Below are 26,225 nucleotides of genomic sequence, written 5' to 3' on the forward strand. Positions count from 1 at the left end.
TCTGAAACAAGTAACATTTAGCCACCAGGTGAAATTACCAAGAGACATTTCTAAACTGGGAGACAGAAAATAACATGAGGGAAGAAAATGGGCAAACCAACAGAGAGAAGCCGATGTTCCATTATTCGCCTCAGTTGAAGTACACGTGGTGCCGTATGTCTAAGCACAGAACACTAAAAGGAAAACCACCAGAAAACTATAACCATTTGGAAGGGGTCTGAAACTAACACAGCTTTAAACTGCACAAATTATAAAAGGAAAGAATAACATGGAAAATGTTATAAATCTAAAATAAGAGTGGTTTTTATATGCCTTTCGATTACTAATCAACCCCAAAAATTAAAGTATCAAGGATACAGAAGATTTGAACACCAAAATGGCAAGCTTATTCTAAAGAATGTGTATAGCATGTTGCACCTAAAAATTCTTTTCGGGCACATGGAGAACGGTTTTCAGTTGATCATACAATGAAACACAAAGAAGCGAATCTTAGCAAACACCTAAGAATCAATATTACACGCAACCATTAATTCTTAATCCAGTGACATGATGCCCCTCCCTCCAAACCAGGGCGATGAGTAGGCAGCGTGAGAGCCTTTAAATTCAGCAAGAGGGAGCTTTCTGTTGCTAAGTAAATCACATCAAAGTCCCTGCCTTGCTCGCTCTAAAATAATTTTCCCTGTCTCGGTGGCTGTGGGTACCAAGGCTGGGAAAATGGTTTTCCAACAAGGGTAAAAGAAACACAAAAATATTAACTACTGTATAAAAAATAGATTGAAAAAACAAATTTCTTCTGTATAGCACAGGGAACTACATTCAATATCTTGTAGTGACCTTTAATGAAACAGAATATGAAGAGGAATAGCTGTATGTGTATGTATGCCTGAAACAGGATGCTGCACACCAGAAATCGACACATTGTAACTGACTGTACTTAAGAAAAATAAACATAAATGGGCTGAACTTAAAAAAAAAAAGGGGGGGGGAAGCAGGAAGGCCCTGTGCCAAACTTCACCTGCTTCACAACTTTTGTAAATAAACAGGGAGGCGAACAGAACAGGCCTTATCCTGATTCCATCCTCAACTCCGTGGTGATGATCTACTTGCAGCTTCATGAGGCAGGGGTCTGGGAAGGGGCAGGCCTGTGGACTCGGTACCGCTGGGCCTGAGCATCGCCGTGTTTAGTGCGCATTTGTTACTGAAGCCTGGAGAGCCCTGCCCAGCACCCAGGACACTGGGCTGGAAGCCGGGCCCGCCCTAGCTGCCCATGAGAGCGCGCCCTCCGCTCCTCATCGCCTTGCCTCCTCCACGAGACGGACAGTGGACAAGGAACGGTAAAGCGGCCTCCTGCTTTGACTTCTCTGAAGCCAAAGTCTGCGATGGCCCCGGAGTTGAACATTAAGATGGCAATTTTTCAAAGCCCTTCAAAGAAAATATGGTGAATTAGGGGGTTTAAAAAAAAGAAAGAAAAAGAAAAACCTCAGTATGTCGGTCCATCTCGTAGTTTGCAGGAGAAGCATTTTTATTTTGAGATGGGCTTGTCATAAACCCCTGGCAATTCACGAACTAGCTGCTAAAACGATGTCAGCAAGTATTTGGGAGGCGGTGCCGATTTGTTGCCGCTATTTTTAGAAAAAGAAAAGGCACAAGCAGAATTGCTGCTGAGCTATTTTCCAGATACCAAGGCACCTTCTGATGAGCCCGGCCACGCCGCGCAGAGGCCGTGGCGGCCCCAACAGCCGCTGCGCACGCCAAGCTGAGCGCCGAGAGGACGGCGTTTCCGGTCGATCTTCCGAGTACACAGAAGGCAACAGCCTGGCTTCTGTCTGGATTGCATTCCAAGGCAGCGCAAGCCAGGGCTCACTTCCCGCGCTCCCGGCTGTAGCAAGGCCGAGCGATACGATAAGCAAGTCGCACTGGACAAGGACTTCGTTGGCATCTGGCCGGATCCTCACGCGCTTGTTTGGCCCCGGTCCTGGCCGCCGGGAGCTGTGGGCGGAGTCTGCGAGCTCGCTTCTCCCGGGGCGCTGAGCCAACGCCGTCCCCCGGGGTCTCCTGGACGGACCGTGCTGCGCGCCGCGATTACCGAGGGGTAAACAGCGGCGCAAACTTGCAGCGCCGCAATGAGGCTTCAGCAGACCTTCCGTCTCAGTTAGCTCGCACCCGCTCTTCCGCATGCGCCTTCCTTGGCGGCGGCAGCGCGCGCCCGGCGGCCGTGGCTCGCTGCGGCTCCGTGGGCGGGGGCGCTTGGGACGGGTGGCGGGTCACTGGAAGTGGATTCCAGGGAAGTCCGAGCCGTCTGCCTCCTGCAGTTCCTGCGTTTCTCCTCAAGAATGCTATAAATCAGGGAAATCCGGGAGGACAGTGATGCTGATAATAATGATCACAACAAACATTTCCTTATCATTTTTAAAGAATACTGTTCTTTAAAGCACAGTTATTGTTACCAAGTCCAGACTCTTACTACTCGCCACACGACAGGCCAACAAATCGGGAGACTAGGTGTTGGGGCAAAGAGTAGTGACTTTATTCAGAAAGCCAGCAGACCAAGAAGATGGGAAGAGGTAACATCAAGTGTATTAATTATTTTATATCCAATGGACAGGGGCCTGAAAAAATAGAACAAAATAGGTGTTTTCAAGGGAGAAGGGGAGCGAGGAGGAGTTCTGAGATGGGATGGTGAGGTGGAGGGGTGAAGAACCATCTGGTGAGGAACCTGGGGCAGGAGAGAGTAGAGGGTCACTGAGTCCCAGGGAGGAGAAGCTGGGTAAAGAGTCTGAGGATGCCCCACAAGTTGGGGAGGGTGCGTGGGGGAGCTGAATTTTGTTAAGAACTGTCCTTGTCCAGCAGAAGAGATGAGACCCAGATCTCCACCTGGGCGTCCTTGTCCAGCAGAAGAGATGAGACCCAGATCTCCACCTGGGCGTCCTTGTCCAGCAGAAGAGATGAGACCCAGATCTCCACCTGGGCGTCCTTGTCCAGCAGAAGAGATGAGACCCAGGTCTCCACCTGGGCGTCCTTGTCCAGCAGAAGAGATGAGACCCAGATCTCCACCTGGGCATCCTTGCCAAGCAGAAGAGATGAGACTCGGATCTCCACCTGGGCCTGCCCTTCAAACTCAGTGTGCTCCCGGAGGGCTCCTCAGACCCCTCCTGCCTTCCTGACCCTCACCCTGGTGTCCTCCTTTAGTGTTACTGGCACTTCCATGTGTGTATCTGTCTTGTCCTCCAACCTGGATTACGCACTTACGGAAATGGAATCAATGCAGGTTTATTTTCTGGACGATGTCCTGTCTCTGGTACCTTACGACTTGGCCTGCCTGGCGTGACCAGCTGTCCTGTGACCATCAACTCACCGAGCAGAAAAAAAGATGTCCTCTCCCCAGAAACCAGAACACGGGCAGGACCAACGCCGTCTGGCTGAAGACCAAAGTTCATCAACAGACTCTTCATCTCTTCATCTCTTTTCCACACTTGGCCTTAAAAAGAGGGAGAGAAAGAGAGAGAGGGACTGAGAGAGAGCATTAATTTCCCATTGTCATGAAGCTCTGCCCTACATTTCGGTGGAAAGAGAGCCAATTGTGACTGTATGAAACACAGAACAACAAGATTTATTTACTCGTAATTGCATTCCTATTACATCGCTTACCCAACATGTCTGCCTTGCTGAACTGTAACACATCCAGGGAGGGAAAAACCCACAGGATATACAGCAAAGTGCCGGGCATGACAGTGTGAATTAAGCAGCATAATTTACCCGTTCTAATAAAATCACTTTTATTTATGTGTGAGCGCTAATGCGTTCTGACATGCTCCTAATTTCTATTTTGTTATTTATGAAATGGAAACCTGACAATTCACTAAATCACCGTGAGCAATTTCCTTTTACAATTGGTTCCATTTGCTGGGCACAAATTATTTTTTCTTTAAGAACTGCGCTGGGCTTCACCACCTCGAAGTTTGCGGTGAGGCGCAAAGGAGCCAGATGGCTGCCCGATGACATAAACGAAGAGGCCCTTGGACCACGGGGCTTCAAGGTCCCCCATTTGCATTACTCCGCCAGTTCATGAGCTTGACGGGGAGGTCCTTGGACCGGTCGGGGTCCCCATCCAAACCGGAATATTGAGTTTTGGGAATTTCAAGGAGGGTTTATTTGCAAAGGGGCGAATTACAAAGGTGAGGTCAGGGTGTAGGGAACCAGACTGGAGACGGTAGGAGCCCAGGGCTGGCACAAGCCAAGGACCGGGTGACCAAGCCCTGGAAGGCAAGGGGCGCTGGATGGCAGCTCTCCTGGAGAGAAGCAGCTTCTTTTAGCCAAGGGATACAGCCAATGCCCCCACAGAGAAAGCCAAAAGAGTGAGGACCCTGACCTGCCCTCGTCCCACCCCCGACCTCCTTGCAGGGCTTCTCGCTGAGACTGATCAGCTGGTCACAAGAACCAGAGGGAGCTAGAAACGGAGACGGGTGGAAGAGCCTGGGCGGACCCTGGTGGGGGACCTCTGAGGAGTGACCACAGATCACCCGCGCAGACCTCAGGGCGGGAGGAAGAGCCAGGGCTGGGAACCACAGGAGCCCAACGTCCGCTTAGGGAATTAACTATTTATAAGCCTTGTTCCTGCTAAGCAGGGAGGACACCAAGGGCAGCCGTCTCGTTCCCCTGGCTCATGCTGGCAGCCACGTTTTCACACATAAAGCAGACGGAGGCTCAGTTTCCTCGACCCCACTTCAATCTCCTTCAGGACAGACGGCCCCGATGCACCCATTTATTCTCCTGCAGAATTTTATCTCAGCAAATACTGGCTCGCTGATTCAGGGTTGAAAGACAAGTCTCATTCGGAGTGACAAAAAAAAATCATGAACTATTTTAAATGAGAAGAAGTATTATTGCTTTTTCCCAAGGAGAGTAAAGTAATCCAGCCCAAAAGCAACACCAGTTACAACTTGCAGAGTTTTTTGAAACCTGCTTTTGAAAGGAGATAAGAGTTGGGTTTTTTTGTTTTGTTTTGTTCTGTTTTGTTTTTTAAGTAACTTGGGCATTTTTCATGCACCAAAGAGAGTGCTTAAGAGATTTAAAGTGAACTTCTTAATTTCGTTACTTAAAAAGGCTAAGCTTTGTGTTCTCAATTTGAGTATTAACTGATTTTTTATGCCCCACTTTTCCGAAGGAACAAAGATAACCCTCAGTCTATCTCCTGGTCTGTGGGTCACAAATTAGAGGATTCTGAAGAAGGAAGAAACATACTTGCTTCCAAAAAGAGATTTAAAATCAGCAGGTCTGAACTGATGAGATTTTACTGTAATCTTTTAACACGAAGGATTAAGCCCAGTAGTGAAGAACTGAGTTTTTATAATCAGCTTTACTCTGTAAAAAACACTAGGAGGATGAGTTCTGTGAATGAAATAAAAGTTGGAGTTTAGCAAAATATGGGAGATTGGGGAGTGATTAGAAGTACAGCCAAGGAGGGGAGGGTACAGCTCAGGGGTAGAGTGTGTGCTTAGCATGCACGAGGTCCTGGGTTCAGTCCCCAGTGCCTCCATTAGAAAAAATAAATAAGTAAATAAACAAATCTAATTACCTCCTCCCTAAATAAATAAATAAATAGAACCAAAATGTGCAAAACTCAAGAGTCCCGACCTTGTCGCGCTCCCAGACACGGGGGTCTTCCCAGGCTTTCCTCCCCGCCCCTTGAATGTCTTATTGTAGCTACACAAAGACAGTGTCTGCGCATTATTTATTTCAGCCCATCATCTCTTTTTCCCACAGACAGGAAAGCCTTCCAGCCTCTCCCTCCCGGTATGAGGCGACATTCTTCCTCCCTCGATCGAAGGAGTGGATGGAACTCGGGCTGATTTATCTCCCCCTCCTCTGGTTCCCCGGGATATAAAGCAAGCCCATTAGAAGAGCAGACATGTGGCGGCTGCATCAGGAAAGCAGCTGAAATTTTCCACTAAACGTCTAGATAGAATCAGAGAAAGTTACAGGTACAAGGAGCCTTAGAAACCATCTCATTAAACTATGGACCAGACGCATAAAAAAAGTCAGTCGAAGCATTTAGAGTCCTTGCCAGCGTCATTCTCGCATTCGTTTTATGGCTTCACCTCCTAGCACTGTCCCTGGAGGTCACTGTCCTGCCGTAATCAGTGACTCCACTTCCATTCTAGGTCATGGATTTTTAGAGTTTTGCAAAACTGGGGTCCTTAGGGTATTGACCTGCCCTCTCAGAACCGTTCAATTTCTACAAGACATCCCGTCTGTCCATGGCACTCAAGGCAGGATCTCCCTGCCAAGGAAGTGTCTTGGATTCCCTGAGCCAGCCCAGAACACACTCGACCATCCAATGTCTCTCCCACAGGTCCTCTGTCCCTTCCTTGTTTTAATATTGATGATTCCAGGCCATCAGATCTCCATCAACTCACCCCAGTTTCACCCTCTTGGCAGAAAAACAAAGTGTGTGCAAATCCCAATGTGGAGCTCCAGCTCGTGGTGAGTCTGGTAGCCCCAAGGCGTGATTACAGAAGCACCAGGGAGATGCCTAGCAGAGAAGTCAGCACAAGAGGGAAGTCACAGTTCTCACGCAGGGTCTGCCAGCAGTGGGCTTTGCCGGAGATTGAGAAGAGAAATCCAACCACAGAGCAGTGTCTGTCTCTTGGGCTGTTTATCCCAGCCCTGACTGACATGGACGGGTGCTGGGATGCAGTGGTAGCCACGAGCCCTTGAGTGAGAATCAGCAGAACTGGCTCCCGCAGAGTCGGCTATGACAAGACACCGTGCCCTCCGTGGAGACAGGGCCCCTGACCCCCAGCGTTGGCAGCCTCAGCTCCAATGGCGGCGGCAGCACGTTGTCCAGCGTTGGTGGCTCAGAGGCTGACCGGGCAATGCCAGGGGTGGGACGCGTCACCCCCACGAGCTGGAAGGGGAGCCGCGAAGGGTGAGCTGTGTAATGACCTGTGACGGCCAAGGACGGTACTTTGTAAAACCCATGAGAATCCCGCGGACAGTCACCGACCCGCGGGGCCACCTTTCCTGGACTGTGGAAACGCGCCTCTGCGGAGGCCTTTCTTTTTGTCCCTCTGTGATTTTTTTCAGCTAGAGCAGGCTTTCAAATAGTTTCAAAATTAAAGTCACTGTTGTTAACTGAGACCAATAGTGCATATCCATAAGCTGGCCCCAAACTTTACCTTTTTCATATTCTAACCCCCATTTGATTAATTTCAATTTAACTTGAAAGGTTATATGAGCTGCTCCAAGGCTGTGTGACAAACCGCGGCAAGACTCAGCTGCTTACAACCTGCGCTGGTGCTTTCGGTGCCTCATGAGCCTGCACGTCGCCGGGAGACGCCCTGCGCTGGGCTGAGAGGCAGCTGACGTTGGCTTCCGGCTTTGCTTCGAGTTCAGTTCTGTTCCACTTGTCTCTCTGGACCAGCTGCTGTTATGGGCACGTCCCTCTCATGATGGACCCCAGGAGACCAAGAGGCCCAGCCAGACCACTCAAGCACTTTGAAATCCCTGGTCACATCAAGTTCATTAAAATTCCGTTGGCCAAAGCAAGTATTCAAGCCCAAGGACCACGGGGCTGAGAAATACACCCTCCCCGCTCTGCGCGCTGGGAGACGCTGGCCAGGGGGAGGGAGGGAAGAAATGAGGACAAAGGGGCCGTCCACCACTAGGGGTTTAATAAACAGTTACTCCTGCAGTGGAAACAGGAACCGCCTTCCCATTACCCCTTCTCTCTAAAGCACCGTTTGCTGACGTGGCCATTAATTTATTCACATATAGCACCTTGCCTGGCGTAGATCCAGCCTAACTAATGCTTGTTGGATAAATGCAAACGCGAGAGGGGAGCGCCGTCACGATTTTATTTCCTCGGATGTTTCTTTTTCTCCCCGGTTGGTTTCCTTATTCCGAAAATACCCTCTTGCAGTCCCATGCTGCTGCCTAACTTTGGTCTCACTACCTTGGGGGAAGAATGGTTCACTTACAGATAATGATAATATTATCTCCACCGAACAGCTGAGTGACTACATTCAAGGTCAGATTCCAAATGGCTGTGTTTCTGTTTTTCAAAACCACAAATACCCTTTAACTTTTTAATAGTGAGACAAGTCTATCAAAAGGCTTCGCTTATCTTAGCGGACTCTCAGCTGTCACCTTTGGACCAAGTCGTTGAGCACTGCTAAACGGGGCGTGGAGACCTAGCAACGCTGTGAAATGTACATGAAACTAACCAGTCCAGGGATGGCCCTCCGACACCAAACCTCACCATCTCCACCAGGAAAATAACAGAAGTAGGAGAGAAGCTGAGCGTCTGTAAAGCAGCTGCATGGAACCGCTCCTCACTGGCCACCTAGTGCCTCCCTCGTGGAAAAGGAAATGGGTCCCAGTGAAAGACAGAAAGCCTTCGTCCACTGCCTTCCTAAATCATTTATTACATCCAAAAGTTTCGTCTGTATTATGGGAGCTATTTCCCCATCTTCTCTTATTAACATCACACCATGACAGTGTTTGCATTTGCTTATCAGGCGCAGACGAGATGATTCCTTCTGACTTGTCTGAGCGCAGAGAGGAACTAATGTGATTAGCCAGAAAGCTGGGGCTGCCACCACTGCTGTGGGAAGGAGGTGTCACTTACCAGCTCTTGTGCCATCAAGGGTACCAACTGTTCCCTGAAAGGATGCCCGGCAACATGAGCAATGCTGTGAGACGTCCTGGTCCTGAGTACAATGCGACGCAATTAAGCACTGACTGCTACAAGTTTTTTGTTTTGTTATTCATATTCCCCAATACAGCATTCATTCGTTCTGGAATCCTAGAAAGCTGGGAAAAGAATGGGAGGGTGGAAGTGGGGAGCAAAAGCAGAGAGAGAACACTTAGATGCAAGTTTCACAGCGCATGAGACAAAAGCCGGCAGGGTCCCGCCTCCGCCAAACGGTGAAGCCACTGGATACTGGTCACCGGTGACCTCCCTCACGCCCTCCTCCTGGACCGGTTCTCTCCCTCCAGGGCACAAGGCTCTCCAACTCAGTCTCTTTGGCTCTATCCTGGCCTCAAACAGGTACCCAAACCTTTGTTTGGCCTGAAAAGATGAGCGGTCAGAGAAGTTCACTGTAATGCTCAACACACACACACACACACACACACACACGCGTGTGCCCACGCGCAGGCTGGGGGGGTGCCGAGGGGTCTGTCCACCTGGCGAAGGAGCAAGTGAGGAAAATGGACCTTGGCTCCAGACGCGTGGAACAGAGAGGCTGGCCACGGAGATAAGAGCACACGTAATCTCATGGAACATGGTGCCGTTCCATGAAACTGGCACAACATGGTAAACTGACTTCAATCAAAAAGAATGCAAAAAATAAAGATGGCGTGTAATCTGTACTTCTGAATTCCATCAACATGCATGCCAACTTGTGATGCAGCCTAGCTTGTAGGGGCTTTGGTCACGTTTACAGCCACCTGTGTGAAACAGCCTTTCCTCCCCCAGCCACTGCTAAAACTACCAGGGGAACCAGGGACGGACACCCCCGCCCCCCGCCTGCCACGAAGGCTGATGCTCCCTGCACAACACGCCTCTCCACTCCGTCTTCCTCTGTTGCCGGAGGAAATGCGTTTCCCCTGCAGGAGAGTAATCAATCCGTGAAAGGTGGATTTAGGGGTTGGCATTTGCGAATGTGCAGAAATTTTAAACTGTGACTAAAAACATCTAATTGGGACATTGTGAAATGCACGTGGCCGAACAAAGTGTAATCATGGCCTCTGAACCTGCTCTGTCGTCTAAGGAAAAATCAGCCCAAACTCACAAAACGTCAATAACAGTGAAGGATGTGTGAACACATGTCCAAAAAGGACCAAATTTCTTTATTTTCTGCAACTGAGTGAGGTTCCTGAGGAGCTCCCATCTTTCTGAAACGGTGTGAAATACAATTCAGCTTTCACCATTCTTACCCATCTCTGCCCCAGGACAACTGCTGAATGCGGTGATCTAACACAGCACCAAGACATGGGACAGTCATCACCGGCCAGTGTGGTCCCTGCCAGATGCCCACCGTCCCCACCTCCGTGGTCCCTCCAGGCCTGCATCATGCTTGGACACGGAGATCGTGGTGCTAAGCCTGCCATCTCTCAATAGGTGTTCATCACCAGGTACCTCTGATTCATGCATTTTAAATAACGTCTCCTGACCCCCCTCCCGCTGGGAAGTTCAACTGTTCAATCTGAATTACATCCCCACCCATGGGTCCCATGTTTTAAAAGGCACCCATACATTTGTAGACACTTCACGTTGTCCATTTTGCTAAGTCTGTCTTTGATAAAGTCTCTGTCTCATTGGAATACCACAGAGAACGTCACTCAGAAAAAACCTCAGTCCCTTCAAAAGATTTAGATGAAGTTTAGAATGACTGGGTTAACCAAACAGCCTAATTGAATGAGCGGTTCTGTGCTACGGTTCCTCTCCTGTAAGGGAAAGACCGCATTGTATACGTAAGACTTAATTCCCATCTCATTAAGACCCCATGACATTTGGGGGGAAGAAAAGCAAACAGAAGCTCATGGATGTGTGGGAGTGAATTTCATTCTTTATTCCTCATCTTTTCTTATGCGGAGACTGAAATCCAGATCCTTACTGTGGAAACTCATTTGGGTCCAGTACTTGGTTTATTTCTAGACTCCTTTCTCCACTGCTATTCCATAATTTGGATTTTCAGCTGCTTTACATAAAGATTCAAAGTTGTCTCTCATCTCAATATCCAATGGGAATTTTGGTTTTTTACTCTCTTGAGGATGCCGTGTTTCACTTTTCATTAGTTTGAAACCAGTCACTCCTGCTCTGTGTCCATGGAGGCAGCACCATTTCAGTGAGCTGCCCTCTGCTAAGTTCTCCTGATAAGATTTCTCTTTAGACTCCTCCTTCGCCAGTTGATTCCTGTGCAAATGCTAAGTTATTGCCTGTGTTCGTTTCTTGGAGGCGAGTCCTTCACTCCATCTGTCCCCACTCCCCGAGCGCCTCCTGGGGTCACACATGCTGCCGGGGCTTCGTACACACCATAATTTGTCCTCACACTGAACCTAACGGGTGTCTTCACCCTCTGTTAACAGAGAGCAGCGTGCGGCCCACAAAGGTAAGCAACCGCCGGGATCCTACAGCCACCCACGGCAGGATTCGAATCCAGCCCGTCTGACTTCGGCTCTTGCCCTTCCTGCGTGTTGGAGGGCTGCCCCAGCCCACAGGGCTGTCCCGTTTTTTCTTTTTGTCCCCCATCACTGTGAATTTTTTAAATTGCAGTATAGTCAGTTACAATGTGTCAGTTTCTGGTGCACAGCACAATGACCCAGTCATGCGTATGCATACATACATTTGTCTTCATATTTTTTCCATTAAAGGTTATTACAAGATATTGAACATAGTTCCCTGTACTCTACAGAAGAAATCTGTTCATCAATTTTTATATATAGTAATTAACATTTGCAAATCTCAAACTCCCAAATTTATCCCTTCCTACTCTCTTTCCTCCCGGGTCACCATAAGATTGTTTACTATGTCTGTGAGTCTGTTTCTGTTTTGTAGATGAGTTCATTAGTGTCCTGTTTTTTCTTTTAGATCCCACATATAAGTGATCTCATATGGCATTTTTCTTTCTCTTTCTGGCTTACTTCAGTTAGAACTATGATCTCCAGGTCCATCCATGTTGCCACAAATGGCATTATTTTATTTTTTTGTATCACTGAGTAGTATTCCATTGTGTAAGTGTACCACAATGTCTCTACCCAGTCATCCGTCGATGGACAGTTAGGTTGTTTCCGCATCTTGGCTGTTGTAAATAGTGCACAGCGCTGGTCTTCTAATGGTCGCTTCAACACCACAAGATCGTCATTTCTTCTGAAACGGCCTCTGTAATTTACAAAGCCACAGGTTAGTCTTTAACACCCACTTTAGCTCTAAGGTTTGAGATACATTCCTCTTGGTTTAGCACCAGTTTAGAAATGTTTTGCAAGGCAATGCTCTCCAATAACTATTCTATCTCAGGACCAGAAAATTGTATTTTTCATTCTCAACTTCCTTCCCTCACAAGTTCTTTTTAGATGTCAGAAATTCATTATCAGGGCTCACATTAAAAAAAAAAAAAAAAGCTAGAAAGATATATGGAACTATTTCTTAAAGAGAGCAAAACTCTTTTTTTTTTTTTTTTTTTTTTTGAAATTTTGGTAACAATGCTGAACATAAGAACTACGCACTTAACAGGGTTTTCAGTGTGCACTGCAGCATTGTTGTTGGAGGCACAATGCTGCCTGTAAGCAGACCTCTAGAACTCATCCACCTTGGGTAACTGGAACTTCATACTCATGGGTTAGCAACGCCCCATTTCCCCCTTTCCCCAGCCCCTGGCAGCCACCATTCTACTCTTTGTTTCGATGAGTTTGACTGTCTTAGACGTCATATTCGAGCAGTCACGCAGTACTTGCCCTTCCGTGACTGGCCCATGTCGCTTGGCATAACGTGTCCTCTACGTTGTCTCACACTGCAGGATGTCCTTCTCTTTTTAAGGCTGAATAACATTCCATTGTGTGTACATTTCACTTTTTTAACTCATTCATCTGTCGGTGGAAGTTTAGGTTGTCTCCGCGTCTTGGCTATCGTGAGCAGTGCTGCAATGTAGTTGGGAGTTCAGTTTAATAGACCAGACACAAAAGCAGATCGCAGAAATATGTTTGAGCTCACACATTTTGATATGATGGGGGAGGATGTATCTTGGTCAACTTTTAAAATTTACCTCGTATTTAGTATTCCAAGTATTTAAACGCAAAGAAGCTAAGATGTCTACAAACAACAGAATAGAGCAGCATTTTCAAGGACAAAGAGAAATATACGGAGAGGGGGACAGAGAGGTCAGAAGCCATCTCCCAGCAATCTATACATTACAAGGATGTATTTGCAGTCACTCCGTCTTCTCCCCAGGGGCCTATTTACTGACGGCAATGCCCTCCCCTTTAGGGGTTACTGGCACATTCAACTGGCATGTGTTGAGTCTGGCCGAATGGAAAATGTTGTCAGCACTTGCATTCTTCGTTTTAAGTCTCTCTGGTGTGCAACGACACTCCGACGGATTTAGCTTACTAAACAACACATTAGGCTGAGATCAGAAGTATCAAAACACACATGGTTTCCCGAGGGGTCACAAGGAACAGCGTCCTGGATATATTCACACTTTAAGTGAATAATCATCTTGCCCACAATTGACAGACTGACCCTTTGCTCTGATTGAAGGTTTTACATACAAACTACGTAAGAGGCAGAATCTCAGAAAGACGTCTCTGCGGTGCAAGCCGAGATCTGGAGTCAGCACAGGAAGGAAGCTGGGGGCCAGGTTCCAAGATGGCGGCCCAGACCCTGCACAAGCCCTTCTTGTTTCTGCCCAGCTGGAGGGTGACGGGGTGGCTCAGTCCCCCCGGGGCTGCCAGGGACTGCTCACAGGAAGGGGAGCCAGACGGGATGCACCAGGAAGAGAGTGGAATGGGGGTGGCCATTCCTCCTCCTCAAGGTCCCCCTCCAGCTCTCCCCACTGCAGACACTGCCCGTTGCCTGGGACGATGCTGACAAGGCAGAGCCCCAGGCCCAGCACCGCCAAACAGAGCATGAGGGCAGGACCGGGAGCTGAGAGGAGATAGTTCAGTAACTAACACAGGGAGTCAATCGCAGCACGGGGACAAAGCTATGTGGAAACAATGTAGAAGGTGGCGGGAGGGTGCAGCTCAGAGGGAGAGTGCATGCTTAGCATGCACGAGGTCCCGGGTTCAATCCCCAGTGCCTTCATCCAAACAAACAAACCTAATTACCCCCCAACAGCCCCCCACCAAAAAAAAAATCAAGTAATTGTGAATGGAGGTGTTCTTTGCCAACTGTATATGTAAAAGGTCACTGAAGAAACCTCTTCCACAGGCAGAGGTCCTGGACCACTGGTCCTGACCTACCTCAAGCGTCCTGTCCTGTACCTACATCACTGAGATCAGGGTAGGTACCAAGCAGCAAGCTGGAGTTTCGCAGGTGACACCACTGACCGAGACAGCCCTCACGTTCCCCTCAGCTGGACTGAAATTTAGACAGATTCCTTCCTGACCTCCCTTTTCTGAGAGCATTTACTTCAGAAAACTTATAATTGAAAATCCTTTCTCTGCCCTTTTGAGATGTAAATCTTTTCTGAAGCCTCTCACCAGTTTTACAACCCATGAATGTCTTTCTAAAGGACCTGGGAGCCATCGCTTTGAAATGCGAACATCAGGGGAGAGGGCCCCACCTCCAGTCTCTGTGGGAGGGGGAGAGCCTAGCTTCCAGGCGCCAGGCTCCAGGTTGTAAAATTACCTTCTGTCAGAAAGCAGGAGGTTTAACTTCTCCTTTGGGGGAAGCCGCTTAGCGAACACCGATGGCCAACAACCTCTCCCCAGCTCTGGAAAACTCCGCCCTTCGTTTCAGTGGATCAGAGTCTCCAAACTTGGCCCATCCTGCCTGCATTGCTCTCAGTCACGTGGGAATACAGTCAGCTTCCATCTGTTCATCTTGTCCAGTGCAATTTTTCTTTAATGCCACGTTGAGAGTTCCTTAGAACTAGCAGTGGTCTTACAAACAATGAAATATTTTTCAGAATGTCATTTTTTAAATTGAAGGATAGTTGATTTACAATGCTGTATTTGTTTCTGGTGTACACCATAGTGATTCAGTTATACAAACATATATATATATATTCCTTTTCCTATTCTTTTTCATTATAGGCCATTACAAGATACTGAATGTAGTTCCCTGTGCTGTACAGTAGGACCTTGTTTGTCTATTTTATATATAGTACTTTGTATCTGCAAACCCCAAACTCCCTCTTTACCCCTCCTCACTCCCTTTGCCCCCTCGTAACAGTAAGTTTGTTTCCTATGTCTGTGAATCTATTTCTGTTTCTGTAAGTAAGTTCATTTGTGTCATTTTTTTTAGATTCCATGTATAAGTGATATCATATCATATTTATCTTTCTCTGTCTGACTTACTTCACTTAGTATGATCATCTCTAGGTTCATCCATGTTACTGTAAGTGGCATTGTTTCTTTCATTCTTTTTTATGGCTGAGTAATATTCCATTGTATATATATACCACAACTTCTTTATCCATTCATCTGTTGATGGACATGTAGGTTGTTTCAATGTCTTACCTATTGTAAATAGTGCTGCTATGAATGCAGAATGTCATTTTAATCTGACTCCTGAAGTGTTCACTAAAACAAAAAACAGAGGGTTTAAAACTAATTTACACTAATTATTTATTTTTTTGAAAAGGCTTCTCTGGTGTCAAAATATACAAACTTTACAGGAAAAATACTTGCCACTCTGTAGAGGCTTTATAAAATCCTCGAATAGTTGTCAAATCTTCACTTTTAACTTGAATCACCTGCTTTGCATTTATTATAGAACTAGCCAGAATCTGGCACAGAAGGTGAAAGAAGAGCCCCACTTCCGTCGTAGCGACTTGTGTCCCAGGATCTGGATTAGAAACTCAATCAGTGTGTTTGCATAATGTGATTGTCTCAGACTTAATATATCCCGTTAAGTAACATTACATACAGTTCTAAACTTACCTGCCATCTTTATCATTGTATTAAGAAATTCATAAAGCCCTATCATATTAAGTGAAATAAGTCATACAAAGACAAATATCATATGATTTCACTTACATGTGGAATCTTTTTTTAAAATGATATAAATGAACTTATTTACAAACCAAAAGTCAACTCACAGACATAGGAAAAAACTCTGGTTACCAAGAAAACAAACTATGGTTACCAAAGGGGAAAGGGGTGGAGAGGGAGAGATAAATTAGGAGTTCAGGATTAACAGAAACAAACTACTATATAGCACAGGGAAATATAGTCAATTATCCTACCATAGCCTATCATGGAAAAGAATATGAAAAAGAATATATATATAAAATAACTGAATCACTTTGCTATATACCTACACAGAACAGTGTAAATCAACTATACTTCAATAAAAATTTTTTAAAAACAAATGTATAAAGCAAAATTCTGGAAAATAAGCTAGTGACAGCAACGTTCCCCTAGCATCTCCCATGATGATCGAGAGTGGAATGAATTTTGAAAGGACTGGCTCTTGCGTGAATGCAGGTTGCTTTGCATTCACACAGAAGCCGATACTGCAAATTCTTACGTGGCATTCGTTACTTTCTTTTTTTTCCAATGCCCAAGTGGATTTTCTACATGAACAAAACAAATTCTGTAATCATAACATCATCATAACCTGCAATGCTACTCAAAACAACACCTTACTTGTAAGCATCTTTTTAAAATTTATCACAGACTATATTGAAAGTCAAACATGTAATAATCAAAGGGGATTCAGATCCCTTGGTACAAAGCCAAGGAAGCAGGTCGTCTCAAAGCACTTCACCCGGAGGGAGTGGGTTCTGATATCATCTGAAAACCTAAACCTGTGATAGGCTGTGGCTGGAAGGAAAACCAAACCAGGGAAGCGACTCAGGACAGTTAATGTGCTACATCATCTACCTTTTAAAAAAACTTCTCCAGCTTCGTGGAGATGCAATTGATATATAATGTTGTGTAATTTTAGGTGCACCGATTTGATTGATCTGACACACTTCTTTATTACAAATTGACGACACCACAGCATCTCCGAACACAAGGACAGCTTTGCAGGAGGTTGTTACTCTGGATGCAATCTTTACGGAAACCAGCGCTGCGCCTTGAACTCTCAGTACAAACGCCCTGCCTTCTCTCCCCTCAGGCTCACAGTCTCAGAGGCATTAGCCCACTGTGACCTCCTTTGCCTGCAAAGACATAAAGCTGCCTTTTCTACTTCATCCAAAACTCTACCCTCAAGTGTTAATTCGGTAACAGGGTACAGAGGCCAAGTTTCGGCAACAAGCAAGTTATGGCAGGGACCCCTCGGAGACTCAGAAAACCCACCGGGATGTAAGATAACCCAACGGTATAAGACGAGGTGTCCATGAGCAATGTGGAACACCACACGTTGTAAAGTGTCTGTTGCAAACAACTGCTGAAGTCTTTCTATGAGCAAGTCATAGTGGAAGACTGCGGATAGTGACTACGAAACAACACAGAAAGAGACCAGGCTCGAAACAAGAAACCAGCTCCCTGCATGGCACACAGTATTTTCAGTGGGTAGAAGGGACACCAACACCATCCTGGGGTGGGGGTGGGGGGCTCAGCTGATTTTATAATTGTCGGTTACGAGCCGTGCCTGCAGGTGGCACTTCCATGGGCCCGAGACTCCCTTTGAACAAAATCTCTCAGAGCGTAACAAACTTTGAAGAAACATTTCATTCCTTTATGAGTGAGTTTGAGAGATCAGTTATCTAAAACTAAACAGAAAACTTTGATCTGTCCCTTAAATTTTTATATTCCAGAAAAAGGAAACTGAACTTTAAAATATTTTAGGCAGAGTGAAAAATGAGCTCGCTGAAACTTCTGAGAACCTGCAAGATGAATTGTGTGCACGGCTGTATGTTAGTTCAGAAGACTCAATGGAAGAGGGGGAGTTACGCAGAAACACAGAGTCTATGGTTGAGCAAAACTGTCGCCTTGACTCACTGGGTCATCAGGAAACACCTGTCCAAGGGCGCTTAACCGCGCCTGGCCTTACTCTCCACCGTAAACTTCCGTCTGGGACTCCAAGGGGAATGTGAAGATCGCTTTGCTTATAGGCAACTAACCTCACATCACCTAAAAGTAATGCAGTCCCCCCTTCACACGTACTTAACCTTACATGCTCACTTGCTGCCCTCCTCTATATGAAACATTCCACAAACTTCTAAAGAATTCTGGCTCAAAAGCTCATCTCCTCTTAGTCTGGATTGTAAAACACTACTCATTCTCAGAAATGCAAGGCTCTTGGACCATTTCTAGTTTGACACTGCTGTACCTGTTAGGGCCGTTTGCAGTTGAGAACTGAGGCCAGCATACGGATCACACAGGCGAACTCTGGCCAGACCACTGTGACCACAGAACTCTGACTACAGCCTCTGCGGCCACCAGGCCAGACGCTCAGCGGTGGTGAAAGATTTCCATCTTCCCTGGTTTTTGCCCCATTTCCAACTCCGACGAAAGAAAGCCAAATATGCCCCCCAAACTAATTATATAAAATACCACGTTTCTATAATTACATAAAATACCACGTTTCCAGTTTGCCAACTCGCCAGCTTGTCTAGGCCAACAGCCTCCGGCCAGAGCATACCTTTTTTTACTGCAAAACTTCTCTCTCCTTCCTGCCTTTGAGTCTCAGGCAAAGAGGTGATGCCCGTTGACTGCCTCGCTACGCAAGCTGGGAATAAGCCGCTTCCGTTCACTCTCTTGTGGGTGGGTGTTCTTTGCTGGTTTCCGCAGTGTGGCTGTTCACCTTCTCCCAGGCTGCTTTGTAAAGCGCTGTAATTGTCCTCAGAGAACAATTACCCTCTAAACGACCCTGGGGAAAGGCAGACTTTTCCATTCTGTGTTCAGCAGTTATGGGATGAGCAGAAGTAACTGATCTTCCGGAAGCAAGTATTTATTGGAAAACCGGCAAAGACATTGAACCCGCTAGATAGCTCCCTTGTTAGAACTGACAGCTGGCTCATCGACATTCACTTCAAGAATTCCACCTTGCGGGGCCCCCCACCAAACGGGCGTAGACTCTGTCCAAAACCAGACAGTTGCCGTCCCTGCAGGATTCCTCAGTCACTCGGCCGAGGCCCCAGCCCCATAGATACACCCACAGCTTCCCTCCTCTGAGTTACTGCCAAGGCTCCATCTGTCAAGACAGGGTTTCTCCTCATCGCAGTGAGTTTAATAAATTTAGTTTTGCTTGTTTGACACATTGTACAGTCATCTCTTTTGGAAACTGACAGCTGACAATCCTGGAGATTTTGCCAAGACCCAGCCAAGACCTTCTCGCTGCCTTGCTCCATGGTCTCCACGCAGACAGTGCGCTCCTCTGAGGCCCTGGGGCTGCACACACAGGCGTCCGAGCCATGGTTTCTTCTTGTCAGGGCCCCCAAAGGTCAAGTTTACTTGTCCCCCAGGGATGAGCACCCCCTCTTTAGGAATCCTTTGATTATCTGGTCTAATTTGAAAACTCTTACCTTTTGTAGAAGTGTGTCTTTTTTTTTTTTTTTCCTGTTCTTATCTCTGTTTCCCCCTCTGTTCTTGTCACTTTCCATCTGAGTCCATAAGAAGAAATTCACAGGGGAGAGAGGGGACACAGGGCTGTCTGTCTTCGCTGTTGCCTCCAAGGCTGCTAGCATCTCACAGAAAAGCTCTGATGGATGACAGGGTCAGTCATACTGGTTTAGATTCATTAAAGATGTGGTCTGTAGCTTCTTTTCTTGTAACGTCTTTGTCTGGTTTTCATGTCAGGGTGATCTTGGCCTCATGAAATGAGTTGGGGAGTGTCTCCTCTTCTGTCGTTTGGAAGAGTTTGTAAATGACTGGCATTAATTTCACAATGTTTTGTAGAATTTGGGGCCTGTACTTTTTTGGATGGGATGTTTTAAACTTCTAATGTAATCTTTTTATTTGCTATAGGTTTTTTCAGATTTTAAAATTCTTCTGAGTCAGTTTTGGCAGTTTGTGTCTTTGCAGAATTTTTTCCATTTTGTCTAAGTTACCAAATTTGTGTAGCATACAGTGTATTCCCCTCTTGTTCTTTTTATTTCTATAAGGTCTGTAGAAATGTCGACTCTTCATTCCTGATTTTACCAGTTTGAATTTTGCCTCTTTTTTCCTCAGTTAAGCAAGCTAAAGATTTGTCAGTTTTGCTGATCTTTTCAGAAAACCAACTTTGCTTCTGAGGATTTTCTGTTTTTCTTTAGAACTTTTCATATTTTCCACTCTAATTGTTAGCATTTCCTTCCTCCTGCTAACTCGACCTTCGCTGGCGCTTCTGTAAGTGACTGAAGCTGGAAATGTAGGCTATTAACGTGAGATCTTTCTTCTTTTTCAATACAGGAACTTCAACTTTAAATTTCTGCTTCAGAACATTGTTTGGACAGGCTGTGCTTCATATTTATTCATCTCAAAGTATTTCCTAATTTCCTTGTGATGTTTTCTTGACCCATTGTTTATTTAGGACTATGTTTTTTAATTTCTACATATATACAAATTTCCCAAACTTTTTTCTGTTATTAATTTCTGTGAGTTAGTAGCAGGTCAGCCCACACCTATGATACTGCTGACCCTTGAACAACGTGGGTTTGGACAGCGTGGGTCCACTTACCTGCGGAGATTTCTCATTAGTAACTACTCAGTTACAGTAACTATTGGTAACTGCTAACTACAGTCCTGCTCAGCCCGTGGCTGGCTGAATTCATGGATGCAGAGGCGCTGTGGGTCCAGAGGGGCAGCAGTAAGTTATGCTCGGATTAACCTCCCACGTTGTTCAAGGGTCAACTGTAATTTCTTCTCTCATTCTAGGTTACGTCCTCTGGCAAGCAGGCTTGGACAGATACTGCAGAGGACTCACATAATAAATCCAGTCCTATCATCCACAGTTTGCCCACCGTCCTCCTAAACAGCTCTTGTATAATCTAAAACCTGGAAAATTGATCTTCTTAAGAGACATCTGGAAAAAATGACCCCAAAAACCTGATGGACACAATCTTATAAGATACTGTTAAGTAGCCCAGCAGAAAAATCTCAGAGTTTGATTCCTGAACACACATTTGTCTTTCCCTAACCGACCCTCCCCCTCAAAAAGACAAGACATTTTCTAATCATCGAAAATCTGTCCTGTATTGAGATCTCAAGCTAAAAAAGCTGAAATTCTCTAATTTCAAAATTCCCTAAAAGCAGGTATTCATTGGAAGACAACAACTTCCATCGAAGACTTTCAAATCAAGCAGACACCGGCATGAAGCAGGCAAATTCAACCAAGACCCACTGAACAAGATTCAGGTAATCTGAGCCACACGGTCTCCTGCTTTAATCTGCATGCTTCTGTTCTTCATTTTCCTTTCTCTTTACTTACTGTAAGGTCCTGGGTCATTACGAGACACTTTTTGTCTGTTACTATGGTGCCTGTAAAATCCGTATCATTAACATACAATTTTGCATCCTTTGCTGCTCCTTGGTATGAGTCTATTGGAAATATAATTATTAATGATGCAGCCAAAATATATAAGCAAATGGACCACTTGGTTTGTGTTCACAGTCCCTTCTGTGCCATCAGCTCCCTTTGTTGCTACTTTCTTTTAATAAGTCAGCTGGGTTCCTTGGTAACTGGATTCAAATACAAGGCACTTATTAGATGTCCAGCAACACAATAGGATGGCCAGCCAGAAATCTCAAATCCTCTGTCACATTGTACATAGAAAAAGGGTTTTCTGTCTCTGCAGAACCAGCATTCAAGTGCCTTTCGGAGGCGATGCCTTTGTGACTGAACTTCTACAAAAAGAAAGTCTGCAGATGCGCTGGGGAACAGCCGCCATGCTGCCACCGCTGGCCCGCTCCTCAGCTCTCAGGTGAGGAGTGCCGCTCAAGGTCCCCCCTGGCTCTTCTGCTTCTTTGCATCTACCTGATGGTCTCTATTCTACAAAGTCCAACACCTGCCAAGAACCACACTGATGGGCGGTTTTACAACTCTACCATCCTACGGCCCTGGAGAGCATCATACTAAGTGAAGCAAGCCAGGAAGAGGAAGAAAAGTACCGTGATATCATATATCACTTATATGTGGAATCTTAAAAAAATGACACAAATGAACTTATTTACAAAACAGAAACAGACTCACAGACACAGGAAACAAACTTATGGTTACCAGGCAGGAAAAGTGGGTGGGGGAGGGATAAATTGGGAGTTTGAGGTTTGCAGATACACACTACTATACATAAAACAGATCAACAGCAAGGTCCTACAAGCAAGGTCCTGTTCCACAGGGAACTGTATCGATATCTTGTATGCAGGGGAGGGTACAGCTCAGGGGTAGGGCGCATGCTTAGCATGCACAGAGTCCTGGGTTCAATCCCCAGTGCCTCCATTAAAAAAAAAAAAAAGATAAGTAAATAAATAAAAACCTACTTACCCCCCCCCACCAAAAAAAACCCCAAAAATTTAAATACCTTGCAATGGCCTGTAATGAAAAAGAATATGAAAAAGAATATATATGTGTAACTGAATCACTATGCTGTGCACCAGAAACTAACACAACATTGTAAACCAACTGTACTTCAATTTAAAAAAAAAGAATGTATTCATTCACGCCATCAGAAATTATTATTATCAGGAATAATTATAAACTAAATAATGACAACATGCAAAAAAAACTTTACCATTCTAAACATGGTAATGGAGCATCAGGTATGTTTTGGCTGAAATATGTCATCAGATTTTGCCTAATAAATGGTTTTGGATTTGCAGCACAAAAACCTATGGCTAGGACCTGTAAATTATGTAAGAATCTGTTCTCCATACAGGGCTCCCTGCCTTCAGGACAGTCCTCTCTCAAGGAGCTTCTGTGAAAATGAACAAGGGGTGTGTGGCTGTGGCTTGGCCTCTCGGGGTGCAACACGTCCTGCCCTCCGGGGGGCACTGTGCTCACACACCTCTCTCTCGGATTTTTTATGTGACGAAAAGGTCTGGAAAAGAAAAGTTTAGTGGATTTAGGTGATTTCATTACCACCCTCATGCAGCTCTTCAGACTGGGGATGAGAGCTCCTCTTTTGGTTTAATTTGGGCATTTTGTCTAGTGTGGCTAAGATGTGGATGGCAAGCTCTGACCACCCTCCTCCGCACGGTGTGTGTGTGTGTCATGGTGCTCAAATGTGTGATCTCTAGTGCCGCTGGACAGCCACCATCCAACCAGTGGCTCCTGCAAGTCATCTTCTTACAAAAAGCACAGGAAACTCTGACCCCCATAAACACTGGAACAGCTCGTATTGTAAACTCTGCCGGTGACCATGACTCAGCGAAGAGAGGTACAGATCAGGACTGGCCACGTGCCGGAAGGTCACGATCGGCCCTCCAGAGCTGCCAGAGGGGAGAGGCTCAAGCTGAAGCCCACACACCTTATTGCTGCGCCAGTTCTGAGATCGAATGTCTTTTACTGTCTCTGGGCTAAAAATTCTGGGACAAACTCGCTTTCCAGTTGCTTGCTAAACAATATACTGGAGTAAAGCAAAAATTCTCTCAGATCCTTGCTTCAAGGAATAAACGCTCCAGAAATCTATCTCTGTAAACCAACGTAAAAAACTTACTTCTCAAGACTTACATCTTGCTCCTGAATACTTCCTTCAAGACCTTCACTTCTCTGTGCCCACCAACCTAAAGCTATTATAATATAAACTTTTCCCAAGACTGTCTCCTTCAGAGATGCTACAGAGTCTGTCAACGGGGTGCCCTCCCAGAAATCTAATAAACTTAGCCCTCTGGTTCAACTCACTTTACCGACGGTGTTTTGCTGAAATTATAGCTGACATCTGCACCCCTCCAACCCGCGGCAAGCTGAACCTGTTCCTGACACAGAGGTGTGGTCATCACTCGTAAAGCCATCCCTCAAGGTGTCAGTTTTCTCTCCAAAGGTCAGTTTCTATTCTTTTGTCAGTGGGAATTTGGATTGCTCCCAGTTTTTCCACATTATGAATCGGGCTACGATAGACACTGTTGTACGTGTCTCCTGGTACACATATCAGAGAATTCTCCTTGAGAATAAACCTAGAAATAGGAGACGGCTGCTGGTCACAAGGTCTGCAAATGCTCAACTTACAAGAAAACATGAGTCTTCTTTTTCCAAAGCAATTGCCCCAGATAATTTTCCCACCAGCAGGAAGGACGAGTTCTTGGCTTACACCCTTTCTACCATTTAATGTCATCAGCTTTCTTAATTGTGGCGATCTGGTCACTAATGAGATGCTATGTGTATACAACATGAATGCCTTTATTGGCCGTTTGTTTTCCCCTCACACTAACAGGTCCACTCATGTCTTTTCTCAATTTTTATCTTTTTCTTTTTGCTTCATAAAAAGTTTTAATATATTCTGATAATACTATTTTATTAGGTGTGTTTCAAATATCTTCTCAGTTTGTGATGTTTTTCATTTTTATGCTTTCTCAGGAGTAGAAATGGTTCATGTTTAATTAAACGTATCATTCCTTTAATTCTTGGTGAGCAAACCTACATTGTGTTTAAAAAAAAAGTCATCCTAGTCAAGGTATCAATCAATCAAAAAGATCTGCACTTTTTCTCTTCAAACATTTTAAACAGAGCCGCATGAAGCCCTTAGGCCATTTACACGTGACGGACGGAGGCAAGGGCCCGACAGGAGCCAGCACTCCAGTGCCCGCTGGGAACCTGCAGGGGAGGGAGTCTCAGTACTGCCTCTGTCGGAGGTGACGTGTGAATCAGACTCGGTTTAAGCCACAAACAAACCTAAGCGGGGACCCCTGACAGGAGCCGATGGCCTTCCGGGGGAGATGTGTGACCAGGAGGCTCTGCTTTTACCAAAGGTGAGGCGACGTGCAGTGCCTGGGGGAACGTCATTACCCCGAGTCTTCTCCCCGCCCCCCCCCCCCCCCGAGCTGCACCTGGAGTTTGAAATCCTACACAACAAGCAAACCTTGGAACCACCGCCAGATAAAGCTGTGCATGACACTGCCCCCTCGTGGCCACATCCTGTTCCTGCACAGATAGCAAAGAGGAGGAAGCAATGCAGGTGACAGGTTTCTTGCCAGAGCCTCTGTCCATTGGCCCACCGTTGCTTACTTTTTCACAGCAGTCTGAGAGCCATTTGCTCAAAAGCCTGCCAGCAGCCAAACTCAAAATTTTACCTATCCAGTTGCTTTTAGTGGAGATCAAAGAAGCACATTTTTAGCCCTTAGCGTCTGCCTGCCTTGTGTACCCAACCCTGTGCCTAACGTCTGCTAGCCAGCGACAAGACAAACCCAGCTCACAGACCCTAAGCCGCCACTGCCCTTTGGAGCTCTCTGACCCAGAGGCTGTCCAGCGAGCTGCTGAGTGACATCACCTAGACACAGAATCCCCCTCCCCCACCCGTCCATCCCCTGGGAGCTCCCTTGCCCTTCTCCTCTCTAGCGGGTGGTCCCACAGTGAGCCTGTGGGAGATCTCACTTTCACCACCTGCAAAACTCCCGAAGCATCACCCGAGTAAAGCTGTGTGTGACACTGCCACCTCGTGGCCACATCCCGTTCCGGGATCACAGATCGCAAAGGGTGGGAAGTGTTGGAGGCGAGCTGTTACTTGGCGGGACGTTGTTCCCTAGTAAGTCCTGAAGGGACAGCAGGTCGCTACGGGAGATGCCATGCTTCTGGGACAGGCAGTGCAGAGACAGCACACCTCAGAGCAGGAGAGGAAGGAGGGCTGCCTTCCTCCCACCTCTGTGTGCAACTGGCCAACATCCATCCAGTGGAGCGCTAACTCTGCCTACATTCATGGGGTAATCTGGCTCCTTCTGAGCCACTCAGGTTACCAGAAGGGACAGGAGCCAGAAATGTGGGGCATGCAGTTGGTTGGTGGCAGCAAAGGGGGAAGATGACCAGTCAGCTCCACATAGCAGAACTGTGTGGTCCAACTAGAATCTGTTGGCAGCTGGATGTGGTAAGTAGCTGTGTATCCAGGAAGCAGACGGGAGAATCTAAGTCGTGTTAAATGCATCGGGTACGTGTATCTATGATACAGTTGGCGGGGAGCAAATTGCAATATATACAAAACGATCATCTCAATTTTGGCATGCATCTTTCCACACTTTTTCTAACACATGAAAACTGTTCACAGGGATTAGCCTGGGGAGTGGAGGATAACCGGTTGTCACTTTTTTAATTAAAAATTAACGTACCCTTCCTTAATTTTTAAAAATTGAATTGTGTGAAGTAAAAAGTGATAATGATCTGGTTTCCAGGTGCTGGATATTGAGTTGTATCAAATACAGGATATGCTTTGGGTTTCTTTCAAAAGAAACATTTACCGGTGACCTCCTAGAATGGTCAGCTTTGCAGCTGGAAATCGAAAATTGTGACACCGCCACCCTCCAGCCTCCAGCAGGACAGCAGGGCTGCTTCCAGTTACCCAGTGTCCCTCCTCGAGAAACCCCACCTCCTCAGCATCAGTGACCCCACAAGCCCCCCGACACCAGCACAATGCTCAGCTGGGACCCCTCATCTGCAGGACGGGCTGGGCCGGGATGTTGGGCAGAAAAATCTCTAAAATAAAGGA

This window comes from Camelus ferus, chromosome 7, assembly GCF_009834535.1.
Source record: "Camelus ferus isolate YT-003-E chromosome 7, BCGSAC_Cfer_1.0, whole genome shotgun sequence".
NCBI classification, from domain to species: Eukaryota; Metazoa; Chordata; class Mammalia; order Artiodactyla; family Camelidae; genus Camelus; species Camelus ferus.